We start from the raw sequence: 12,211 nt of genomic DNA on the forward strand, positions 1-12,211 counted from the left end.
AGGGGTTGGGAAGAGAGAGAAACTGCAGTGGCAGGAACTCAACCACCGTCACTCTCAATTTACTGCTGAATGGAGAGAAAAACACATAAAAGAACAAGAAAAAACTGTGAGGCTGAAGGAGAAAGTTCTGCTGGAATCATTGAGACATAAATTACAGAGCCAACATGCTCATCCATTTCAAGAAATGCTGAATGAAGTAAGCATGTGGGTGCATGGACCCACATTCCCTGCAGAGAAGGAGGCTGCTGGGCTCCGAATGGCAGGCACCTGCCGGACAGCAGCGAATCCACACTCAGGACCTTCCCACAGTGTCCACGAGCACTGCTTCTAGGCTCTGGTCTGATGTGGCACTCAGGGTCCCATTGCCCATTTTTGTGCAGAGCTGGGTCTCCCTGCTGGCTTTCTTGCAGAATTCCTTCCCCAGCACTGAGGATGCCTGCTAAATTTTAAGTAAGGGTAATAACTGCAGCTTTACAGATGGTTGGCCATGCACTGGTATCACAGCAACTAGGCAAACAATAAAAAATCTACTTGCTCTTACAATGACTGGAGTTCTAATGAAACTACTAGAGAAAGAGGAAATGGGCAAAACGCTGGAATAACCAACACAGTCTCATTACGGGGCTCCCTGTGAGCTTCTATTTGAACCCCCTAATGTATTTTGGCCTTGGATAGGTTGTTAGAAGCTGAACAGTCACGCATGCATACAAATGCATACAAATGGGTGAGTGGCTCACACAACTGCTTCATGTTCCCAAGGGTTTGGCTACATGTTAATGAGCCAATAAGGCTGCATGTTAATGAAAGGAAAAGTGCCAGGCACAGAGGACAACTGATGAGAGGACTTTGTGGTTGAAGACAGACTCCATTTTGCTTTGAATTGTCATATAATCATGACTGTCACCAACAACGAGGTCCGTTTTACTGTAGCCACAGACTGGGAGAGGAGGAAACCATGGAGGCCATGCTGTTGACAGTCTTAAGTCCCTCGATGGCCTTCGAGCCGTCTCAAGGCACGCAGGCCTTGAAGAGCTACAGTTTTGGTCTTGGCAGGAGTCTTCCAGGGGAGTTCAGCAGTGCAAAGCCTGGGCGGGGGCCTGGCACGTGGCTGCTGGGGGCAGTGCAGACAGCCAGACTGGAGTGCTGGTGCGGCTCGCAGGCAGGCTGGTGCTAGCACAGCTGTCGCCTGCAGCTCAGGACTATGTTCTTCGCTGCTCTTGCTGTGCACACAAGTGTGGGGAGGGTCCACGGGACCAGCTCTGCCCTGTCTCCACCCCAACCAGAGATGCGACTAGGCTGCAATTGTCAACCTGGAGCTGCTAAAGCAGCTGTCCCACCAGGGAAGGGTCTGGGGAGATGGAAACCATCTGGCGGGAGCTGAACCCCCGGAGCATCAACAGCTCCTCTCAGAGTTGTCTAAAACAGAACCATGAACCCCCAAGCCCGTCCTTCCTCCCATGCTCCCTAGCGTCTACCTGGACATTGGATGAGTGTCCAGATTCATCCTGCATCAGGAGGTGCTTGCACAATGTGGACTGTACACCTGCTGTTGGGGGGGACCTGGCTGGAGGTGCATCTATTGCCCACTCCTCCCTGTCTCTCTGCTCCTGGCTACCAGGACTGGCTGGATGCAGCATTGGCCACAAGACGTCCCGGGCAGAGCTGCTTGAAGGCTGGGATGAAGATGTAGAGGGGGCCAGGCACAGCTCTGTGATGGGGCGGGCTCTGGACCTGAAGTGCCCCACTGCCTGCCCTGGCGACAGGCTCTCCCCTGCACATAAATCACAGGACCCAGCACCCACACAGGTACACAGAGACCAAAACTTCACTGCAGCCACAGGCTGTGGGCTTCAACCCCTCGAGATGCATTTGGGAAGGAGGCCACATGAAGGGCTGCTCCTCACCCTACCGAGCGACCTGCTGAGGCATTCATCTCTCACCTACAGAGCTCGGCGTGGCACCGGGGGTGGCAGAGGATCAGACCCCAGTGTGCTTGGCAGGTCCAGCATGTAGTGCCCTCTCCAAGGCAATGCAGCTCTGGCAGCGGGCAGCATTCCCTGCCTGGGGATCAGCAAGCCCAAAATAGAGGAACAACAGTGACAACGCCATAGCCCGAGCACTGGTGTGGTTTTTCCCAGCCTTTCCCTACAGCAAGGAAGGTCAACACTGCTCCATCCAAACCAGCGACCTCGTCCCGGGACCTGCACTCTCCTGACCAGCGGATCTGCACGGGGCAGCAAAGCCAACCTTCATCGCAGATGCGTCTTGGAACTCACACACCCAATAGCAATTCTGAAAGTAAGTACTTACCAACATACACGTTGTTATTCACAGGAAAGTGGGCTTGGAGCAGCAGCCTGCAGACTGCTGGTAGAACACCCAGGGCCTTCGGATGAGCAGGGCTGTTTGCTTTCTGGTTGGCCGCCAGCAGGGAACTTGGCCTCCTGAACGTCGCTCAGCCCTACCCTCGCCAGTGCCATGCCGTGCAGTCCTCATCACAGCAGCCTTGACTCCCACTGCCACATCTGCCTCCCTTTCCACAGCTCAGCTGAGCTGCTGGGGCAGGCCCGGCCTCCATGACCACTGCAGCCTGCTCCTCACCAGCCCCTCAGGAAGGCTGCTCTGCTCCTTGAGAGCCAAGCGCCCTTTCCCTTCCCCATAGCACTGTGGACCTCATGCTGTTTTCACTCTCTTCTCTCTGCCCTGAATGGAGCTTCACGAGCGTAAGAGTCATGTTCACTCTGCTTTCTCTTTTATCCCAAGGAGGGATGGAGGGGTCCAGCCAAGCATCCGCCAAATGAGTGGATGCACCAATCCATGAATAACAGCCAAAGCCCCAGCAGGGCGCAGCAGGCCAGCGAGGGTGCCCCCTCTTCCCTGCACTCAGTTCGGCCCAGACTTCAGTCAACCTGGCTTCCTGTTAGTGACCTGCCTCCTTCCTACCCCACAGCCTGGTGCCTGCTTTCTCTGCAGCTGCAGTCTCTAACCGTCCCCAAATAAAGAAGGGACTTTAACCACTTCCCCCAGTATGTATGTAGACTCCAGTGGCAGATTAGTAGGCAGAGTGACAGAAGCACCGGTCCGAGGACGGGAGGCGGGAGGGAGGGACAGAGAGGCACCACAGCTCCGGAGGTGCCCTTCAAGACGGCTGACCTAAGATATTTTGCCCATGATCCCCTTGAGACCTCTGAATCTGTCAGTTCATCTCAAAGTCAGGTTGCTGCCCTTCTTGCCACCAGCAGGGACAGAGCATCTCTGAGAGCTTTGGCATGATGGAAGAAGCAAGAAGCAGAGGAGCCTCAGCAGCAAGGCCTAAACACTCATCTGGATGACCTGAGGTAAATTTGTCTCCTAAGCTGCAGTTTCCTTAAAAGTTAGATGTTGGAAGTATAGTTTTCCTTGTCTCCTTTCTGTCTTTATCTCTGTCCTTCCTCACCCCATCTTCTTTTGCTGAGGAAACCAACCACACTCACAATTTGATGCAATTCTCAGAACGGCCCTCCTGCCTCGCTTGAGGACTCAGGCCTCGTCCTCTTCCTGGCCTCGCTTTCATCCTGAAGAGCTGCCCAGCCCCGGAGAAGACCTCCGATGGGGTGCCTTGCCTTGGGGTGGGGCTAGGGGAGATTTGCTGACTGGAAAAGGGGGACCTGCTGGCCTGCGCAGCCCACAAGGGAGAGAACTGGGACAAGGCAGGACAAAGATGCTTCATGGACACAAATTCCAGTCAACCAGCAGCCTGACTCAGCAGGAGTGGGGCCCAAGGCGCAGGCCCTCTGCCGGGGCTCCGAGGGGAGAAGGGTTCCCCAGAGAGCTGGCAAGGGGACTGGCCTCCGCTCATTTGAGCTCTGTATCTGCCTGGGCCTGGGGTGCAAGGGCGCTCACTGTCTTGCAGCACAGAATCCACATCTGGGACCCGGCTGGGCCCCGGGCAGAGCGCTCACTGAGCCTCGCCCTCCCTCCTTGTCGCGCGCCCAGGCGCTCCTGGCTGACCCTTCTCCACGAGTCCGCTCCTAGGAGCTGGTGAAGGTAACCTCGCCCAGGAAGCAAGTGCGAAGGGGTGGGTTGTTAAAGGACGGAAAGGAGAAGAACCCAGGAGTGGTGGCAGCGCAGGGACCTGCAGGGTGCAGCGGGCAGGAGCGGGCACACCCAGCCAGACCCGAGCTGTGGGCTCTCGGGTAGGGGCAGCATGCGGGGTTTCCTCTAGACTCTTCAGAGGTCTCCCCGCCTTTGGAAAGCCGAATGTGCGTTTCCAGAAGAGAAATCCTGTGCTTCGAGCAGAACACGCAGGTGCCGGGGTGCACGTGTCTGCAGACCCTCAGCCAGCCCGAGTCCCGCGAGCCGGAAAGAACCCCGAGGAGACGCTTCCGTGGAAGCAGCGGAGCCGGGCTGCGCGGAGAGCGAAGGCAAGTTCAGGCACGCTCCGCACCCTCACCTCCCCTTTGAGGTAGCGCTCTAACAACCAGTACGCTCACGGCACCCCCTCTGGGGCCTGTGAAAGAGAAGCCTGGCTCACAGTCCCCAGGAAGCAACGACTTTATAAACACACACATTAAGCCCCCCAAATTTATAGGGACGTGGAAAAGAAGAAACTTGGGACCAATAGACTCGTAGTCATGTATCCAAACCGGGCACAAGAGAAATTTTAAAAGAAGTTGTAGAAATAAATGATCTCACCTTGACACCAAGCTTGCAACTTACTTTCAAATAATAGAAGTGCAAAAATTGACCAATGAGAAGTTTTCCCAGCATGATACAAAATGTTCTTATTTAGGAGATTGCCTAGTCCCCCTGAATCAGCACTGTAGATGCCCTAGGAATGACAAAGTCTGGAAGGAATGCAAGAGCTCTCTTATGCTAACAAAACCACTGTTGTATAGCAGTGGTAACAGGTCCAAAATCCAAGAGGCTGGTACCGAATCTTTGCCTTTCGGGACAGAGAAAACCAGAGAAAAGAAAAGAATAGCTGAGCAGACTAAAGCCCCTGCTTAGGCAGGCTCGCGATGGAGTTAGATCCCCGCTTGCCGTACTGGCCCAGCCCCTAAGGCGGGCTGAAATGGCTATTTAAACTGGGCGGGTGGTGAGGCCTGTAATCCCAGTGCTTGGGAGGCTGAAAGCAGGAGGATCACTATGAGTTCAGTCTACATAGTGGGACCCTGTAGACTCTGTACTAAATACGAAAGAAAGAAAGAAAGAAAGAAAGAAAGAAAGAAAGAAAGAAAGAAAGAAAGAAAGAAAGGAAAAGAAAGAAAGAAGAAAGAAAGAAAAAAGAGAAAAGAGAAAGAAAATGAAAGAACAAAAAAGAAAAAGAAGACTTGAAAACGTTTTCTTGTTGTCAGAACTGAATTTGATTATCTTTTAACAATATTGATGAGAAGATGCTCAAAAGTTATCAATTGATTTTCATTATAAAACAACTCTCATATTGAAAAACAGCGTTTTGGAGAAGAATTAATAAATCTGAGTATGGTGGTGCGGGCCTGTAACCCCAGTACTCAGGAGGCTGAGGCAGGAGAATTTCTGAGAGTTTGAGGCCAGCCTGGGCTCTTGCGGTTGCTTCCATGTGGTGCATCATTCCAAAGCTTTACCCCTCATGGTCACTGTGACTTCAGGGAGGACCCAGACGTCGCACGGTGCCAAGACCTGGAGAATGAGGTGTGTGAGGACGCACCATAGTGTCACACGAGCTGCTTTCTGCCGATGGCGCTCGGCCACACTTTCTGTGAGAACTTGGGAAGACACACACAAAAAAGATTTCCAAAGCTGCTGCAGAAAGTGACAGGAGCAGTGGGGTGAATGTGCTTGAAGCAAGGGGAGTATTTCAAGGGGATTCATGGCAATGTGTCTTTTACTGATACATTTTTAAAATTTAAACACACCACATTTTTATACTTTTGATATGTCAGTATAGCCCTCATGTAGCTGTAGCCCTCACTGCAGAAGATCTTCCAGAATAAAAAGATCAGTAATGAATGTTTCGGCCATAGGATAGATAAGAACACACCCGTGGTTCAGATCTACAGTGTCCCCAGAGTCTCGTGTGCTCAGAGGTAGTGTTTCTGTACCAAGCTTGCCCAGGGGACTGCTGTACTCTTCAGCGGGTTAATCCACTAATCCACCTGTGCACTCTCCGCGGCTGCCGGGAGGCAGGGCGCGGCTGCGGGTGGGGCTGGCTGCGAGCTGGCGGTGCATACCTACGTGGCCACTTCCTGGCCGCACCCTGACCGGCTCTGCTCCACCACATCCTCCTGCCTGGGAAGCACGACTATGGCCTGAACATGCTCAGGCCGCAAGCCAACCCAAACTGCTCCGCCTGAGGCTGTGTGTGTCGAGTATTTTGTCCCAGGGATGGAAAGTGACAAACATAAAGAATGGGAAAATGTTTTAACAATCTCTACTATGCTTCACAATGCACTCATGTTCTGACCTCAGAATCCTCCAGTTTTCAGAATTACAGTGCCAGGACGCCACTCTGCTTCCTGTTGCCTGATGCTCAGGATGTGAATGGCTCAGAAAGACTGGAGCGCGCAGCTCGCCCCGAGAGCGCTCGTCGGCATGCCAGCCCCCTCCCCGCAGACTGTTCTTCCAGAGGGCCTGGGAGGTGGCCAACCTGGCTGCCCGGAGTCCGGCTCCTTTTCCTTCTTTAGGCGCCCTGACCGTCTCTAGAAAATGGAAGCGCAGAAGGTGGGCAGCCAGCAGCTGGAGTTTCTGCACCCTCTTCTGCTTCCTAAGCGGTTGACTCAAGGATCACTTGACGATGCACGCAGGGCATCAGACGCTGTGGTGTCCTCTGGGGAAAAAGAATGTGCGCACACGGTGCACCCTATCTCTCCTTCAGGTGTCAGTTCCTGGACAAGAAGACGTCTGACCTGAAAATGGAGGTGAAGGAGAGCCAGGTGACACCACACCTTGGAGCTGAACATGCTGGGCTCATGTAAAATACCTGTAAATACCTGAGCTATCAAGAGATGTTCCTTTGCATAAAGGTGGAGAGTCTCTAAAACAACCATAAAAATAAGAGCTAATTAGGTTTAATTTTATTACAGTAAAAGCACGGGAATCTTTAGAAAATGGGGGTATAAAGAATTTGTTTTGTTTTGTGTGGGTTTTAAACTATTATTTTTTTCATAATTTTATTGATAAACAGCAATGAGACAGTTTCAAATCAAATTGGTAGGACAGTTTCAATAACCAACACACTGCATATATTCTTCTTAGTGGTTAATTGCTGTACAAGATGCAGACCTAAGATCCTATTTACAAACACCATTAGAACAAATCATTCTATTCATTGAGAGAATGTAACTATATCTCTATCCCAACCACTTTAAATACACAGATACAAAATGGACATTCATCTGTATACCCCTTTTTTTTTTAAGTTCCGTTATTGAATGTTACAGGTGTGTAAACTCAGCAAAATATTCTAAAAGAGTCCAGCAGCCCATAATAGCATTGGGTCTTCTGTTTAACTGGCAATGTCAGAAATTTTTGACCTGAGTCCCCCACAGCTCAACATAACAGCATGGCTTTACTTCCTATATTTCGTCTTCATACTTTTCTACTGGATGGTTAAGACCAAGGTAAAGCAGGACCTATGCAACAAGAGTTGTAGTTTAAACTATTATTTTTATTTAATTTTATTTTTAGTAGCATCTGTCTCCATCCAGAATGACTGTATTCCTCAAGAGAAGTTGGTCCAGCCCATGCACTTAACATGCCGTAACCCCTCTTCCCGGCCCACCTGTCCTCACCCTACCCCTCTGCCCACCTCTTGGTCTCCTCCCTTTCACGAAGGCTCTGTCTCCCTGCCTCCTGTCATCTTGTACTTTGCTCTTGTAAACTTCAGCTTTCTCGTGTGAGAGAATGTATAGGACACTTAAGCTGAGGGTCTGATTTACTTCACTTAGTACTGTAGCCTCAAGATGTGCCAGCCTAGGCAAGCACAGGGACCAGGATTCCGTCCCCCACATCACGTGCCACACCAGGCCCACACCCTGGTGCGCCGAGACGGCCACTGAGATTGGGTGCGGTTGTGCATGCCTGCAATCCCAGCACTGGGGAGGTTGAAAATAGGAGGATCACTACGAATCCGAGCTTCATAGTGAGACCCTGTACCAAATACATGAAAAAAGATGTCCCACTTGCCTACCTGTGACTCCAGTGGCTGTGTAGTACTCCGTGGTGTGTAAATGCCACCTGCCCTTTGTCCATTTACCCAGCCAATGGGAGGGTTGAGAAGAACAGTCTTGGGAAGAACCCCCCTTGCCCTCCAATCAGCCAGCTGGGCCGCCTGCCAGGCCCTCCGGAAAAACACCCCGTGAGGAAGGGGCGGGAGTACTGACCAACACGAAGCGCTTGCTGTGAGCTGTGCGTCTCATTGTGAACCTTTCACATCCCACGTGGCAGGCAGCAGGAAGTGGGGTGTCACCCTCAGGCTCTAATTCTGAGAGCTCTGCAGGGCTCCAAGGCCGGAACAGGAGCACACTGGGAAGGTGTGCGTGAGGCAGGCGGGCTGAGGCCTCCCCGCGTTAAGGGCTGCGCTCGGGCTGGCGACACCGGAGACGCGTGGTGCGGCCTCGGGGTGGCGTCTCCTGCGGTGCGGTCCTGCGCCCTGGCTGGCCGCACCGCACAGAGCTGTGGCCCGGCGTGCCGCTGTGCGGCCAGAGCAGCCGTCGGGGAGGAGTGTCTTCTGAGCGTCCCTCTGACCCGAACATGCCCGTCTACACCTGCGAGCGACTCCCCATTCGGCGTCCAGCGTGGCTGAGGACCCAGCCGTAGCCGCGGCGCGCTCCTGGAGCCAGGAGCCCCCAGCCCTCTCCCTGCGCCCTGGGGCCGCAGAAACGCTTCCACGGGCTCCGCCCTGCTGTGAGGCCTTCAGTCGCCCGGATCCTGTAAGGGGCAGGGAGGGCGCGGTGGGGACACGGTGGGGACACGTGGGGACGGGAGAGGAGCAGTGGGGGCGGGGCGGGAGGGGCGCCAGGCGGCCAGAGCCTTGCCATCCCCACCCCCGACCGTGTGTGTTTGACCAAAGCACGCCCAAAAGGTGAGGGTAGAACTCACTTTTACACAGCCAAATTTGTAGCTCGAAATAAATAATTTTGAGAAAAGGTCACAGCGTGAAGCACGCACTGCTACTGAATCATGTACTTAAAGCAGTTAACATGATTTTCCTGTTCATGCATTTTACCACAAAAATAACTAAAGCTCTCCATTAAGATAAAAAAAAAAAAATACTCTGTAGCCCTAAACGAGTGTTAAACTCCTGAAGGGAACGACCATCTCCCTTGTCCTTGCGACGTATGCGTCCCCTCGCCACAGCACAAAGCAAGCAAGGTCAGCACTGGCCATTCGGGATGCATTTCTGGAATTCCAGGCAGATGCAGGGAGACATTACGTGTAGGCTTGAGCAGAAGCGTGTGATTCGGGGTCTGAGGACTGGTACAGCTAAGTGTCCACATCGTTCATGGTGAGTGCAGCTCCCACCATTCCTTGGGTTAACCTGCACTAACGGTCCACAGCCCGGAGCAGGAACACTTCCAGAGCTAGGCGTGCGCCCCGGGAAGGGAGCCGAGCCAAGCGGCTAGAGCGGGGCTGGAGGGGATGCGAAGGGCGGTGCTGTTCAGACAGGCCCAGTATACAGCACGGCTGGGTGGGCGCGTCGGAGCTGCCGCCCCATGCGGTGGGGAAAAGACGCTGGAATTCTGGAAGGTATTTCCGCAGAGGAAGGCTGGCCTGCTTTCTACCCAAAGGAGCCTGCAGTCACGCCAAGGAGTAATCATAGGACTCAACGCAGGAAGGCGCTTAAGTGCTATGGAATTCCACACCCTCCCTGACAGCTATATGAGCCGGGTGGCTGGGGCGGACCGAGAGAAAGCCCCACCGGGCTGGAGCTGTGTCCACCAAAGTTCTTCCGGCCGGTGGAAGGAGAGCTCCATTTCCTGCCCCACACCTGATCACCTGGGACACAGAGGTTTCTGGGACTAGCAGAGCCACCAGCACCTGCCAGGTGGCCAAGCTGAGGACAGTAGGCAGGATTCCAGCTGCAGACTGCATCAGGTGAAGCTCCCGCACCGACTCAGGAATTGTGGGCCCTCGCCTCCCCCCCCAGAGGCGGGCTATCTGTTTGCTTTATAAGACATTCGGCAGCCTTGGTGCTATGATGCCAAGAAAAATCTTCAGCCCTATTTCCACTCGTGCACTAATTATTATAATTTCACAGGTGTCATGGGGCATGGCTGGCCAGGGACGTGTGGGGCCACTTGGCCAATCATGTGAAGTCACATCACCCAGCCACACTGATATCTCGCCTTCACCGTGCCTCTTGGAGTTGCTGTTTTCCTGCCTCTTGAAAGTGCTGCATGACTTAATCTGCTTCAGTGTTACTAGACAAGGCTGCTTCTTCTCCTTCCTTTGCTTTCTATGGTGGGGTAGCCCATGAAATGCTTCCCAGAGAGCCGTGGGCTCTCAGTGTACTGGACGCACTCTATGTAGGGTCATCTCGGGGGATTTTAGAAACACTGCTCAGGAAAGAGGTAAACATGGCCTGCCAAGAGTGCTGGGTCTGGTGGCAGATGATACCACGCAACTGGATGGATGCAGCACCCAGGGTAGAGGGGACAGTGCACCCACAGGGACCGTTACATGCACACCTCCAGCAGTGCCTGTCTCAGTTACTCTTCTCTTGTTGCTAGGACAAAATACCCAGCACCAAAAATGCAGGAAGAAAAGGTTTATTCAGCTCACAGTTACTAGAAGTTTCAGTCCATACTCAGCTGGCTCCAAGGCAGAGCAGCATGTAGCAGAGGGCAGCAGTCCATGGTGACAGAAAACAGCAAAACAGCAAGAGCAAATGGAAGGAGCAGTGGCAACAATGGCTAGAGAGAGCATGTCTGTCTCCCTTATGTTGCATGCAGGCTGTCTGCCCCAGGCTGGGTGTAGCACTCATACCCATAATCCCAGCAGCTCTCACACCCATAATCCCAGCTCTGGCTCATGAATAAATCACAGAGTCTAGAAGTCCAGTCCATGACTACATGAGGCTTTGGGGGGACAGTGAGACACAAGCCATAACAGAGCTGCAGCACGCTGCTTGGGAAAGCACGTGCCCTCACCTGTCAGTCCTCACTGAGCCACTTCCTAGCAGGGTCACTACTGGAGCTTTTAAGCAGGGGCATTCAGGCAAAATACATGCGACACAAAGTTTACCACGTGACCATTTCCAAGTGTACATGCATTTACTGCACAACCGCCAGCACATCAACACCCACAACACTTCAGCACCGTAATCAGCAATGCTACAGCTCAGACAGTGATGCCCGGTTCCCCTGCCCTGGCCACCTAACTGTCAGTGAGGAGGTCGCCCTCACAAACCAGCCTCAGGCTCAGGTCCTTTTGTCCCTGCCTTGCTTAGAACACTCTCCAGGTTCATCTGTGTGGTGGCATGTAGTAGGATTTCATTCCTTTTAAGGATTGGTAATAGGCCACCACATGGGCCTGCTGCACCCTACGCTGATGGACACTTGGAGGTGTCTACCTCAGAGTTACTGTGGCTGAAGCTGCTGTGACCTTCAGGGTAGCCATAGAAACACCTGAAGTCAGGAAAGTCACCCTTGTAGCAGCCATGGTGTGACCAGGAGACAGAAATCACACCAGTGACTCACAGAGCAAATTATTACCGAAGAAAATGGAAAGACAGAATAAGCAATGAAGAGGTAGGAAGGACTGAAAGCAGCTCCACCCTGGCTGCAGGGGGAGGTTGGAGATACTGCGACACAGAGCTTAAGGAGAAGACCGCATGACCAATCTGAGGTCCCAGGATGGTGCAGCCTGCGCTGGTATCTCTGGACACCAGGGGAGAGAGCTGGGATTGGGCTGCACACCCTGAAAGGGCCCTGTTCACTAGTGTTGGCGTCTCTTAGCAGGCGAGTGTGACCACTTCTCAGGTTCGGGGAGACTCCAAACTGGATTCAGGGATTTCAAGGAAATGAGGAGGTAGGTGAAGCAAGGAAGACGTGTCTCCAGAAAATACCAGAAGTAGGCAGGCAGCTGACAGGAAGCAGACAGAAAGCTGACGGGAAGCTGACAGGAAGCGGGCATGAAGCTGACAGGAAGCTGATGGGAAGCAGACAGGAAGCAGGCATGGAGCTGATAGGAAGCAGATGGGAAGCAGACAGGAAGCTGACAGGAAGCAGATAGGAAGCTGACAGGAAGC

At 53.0% G+C, this 12,211-nt stretch overlaps 1 long non-coding RNA gene across 2 annotated transcripts; it reads left to right on the top strand.

The window, feature by feature from the left end:
• Positions 1-3,076: 3,076 nt before the first annotated feature.
• LOC101561780 lies at positions 3,077-10,733 on the top strand. 2 transcript variants are annotated; one of them, XR_002820907.1, is made up of 4 exons: positions 3,077-3,338; positions 6,836-6,893; positions 9,374-9,466; positions 9,750-10,733. It is a non-coding gene; the product is annotated as an uncharacterized LOC101561780 (long non-coding RNA). The 2 variants fall into 2 exon arrangements; XR_002820908.1 differs by lacking the exons at positions 6,836-6,893; positions 9,374-9,466; positions 9,750-10,733 and adding exons at positions 4,254-4,407; positions 5,610-5,788.
• Positions 10,734-12,211: the final 1,478 nt, after the last annotated feature.

This window comes from Octodon degus, unplaced genomic scaffold, assembly GCF_000260255.1.
Source record: "Octodon degus isolate 3935 unplaced genomic scaffold, OctDeg1.0 scaffold00034, whole genome shotgun sequence".
NCBI classification, from domain to species: domain Eukaryota; kingdom Metazoa; phylum Chordata; class Mammalia; order Rodentia; family Octodontidae; genus Octodon; species Octodon degus.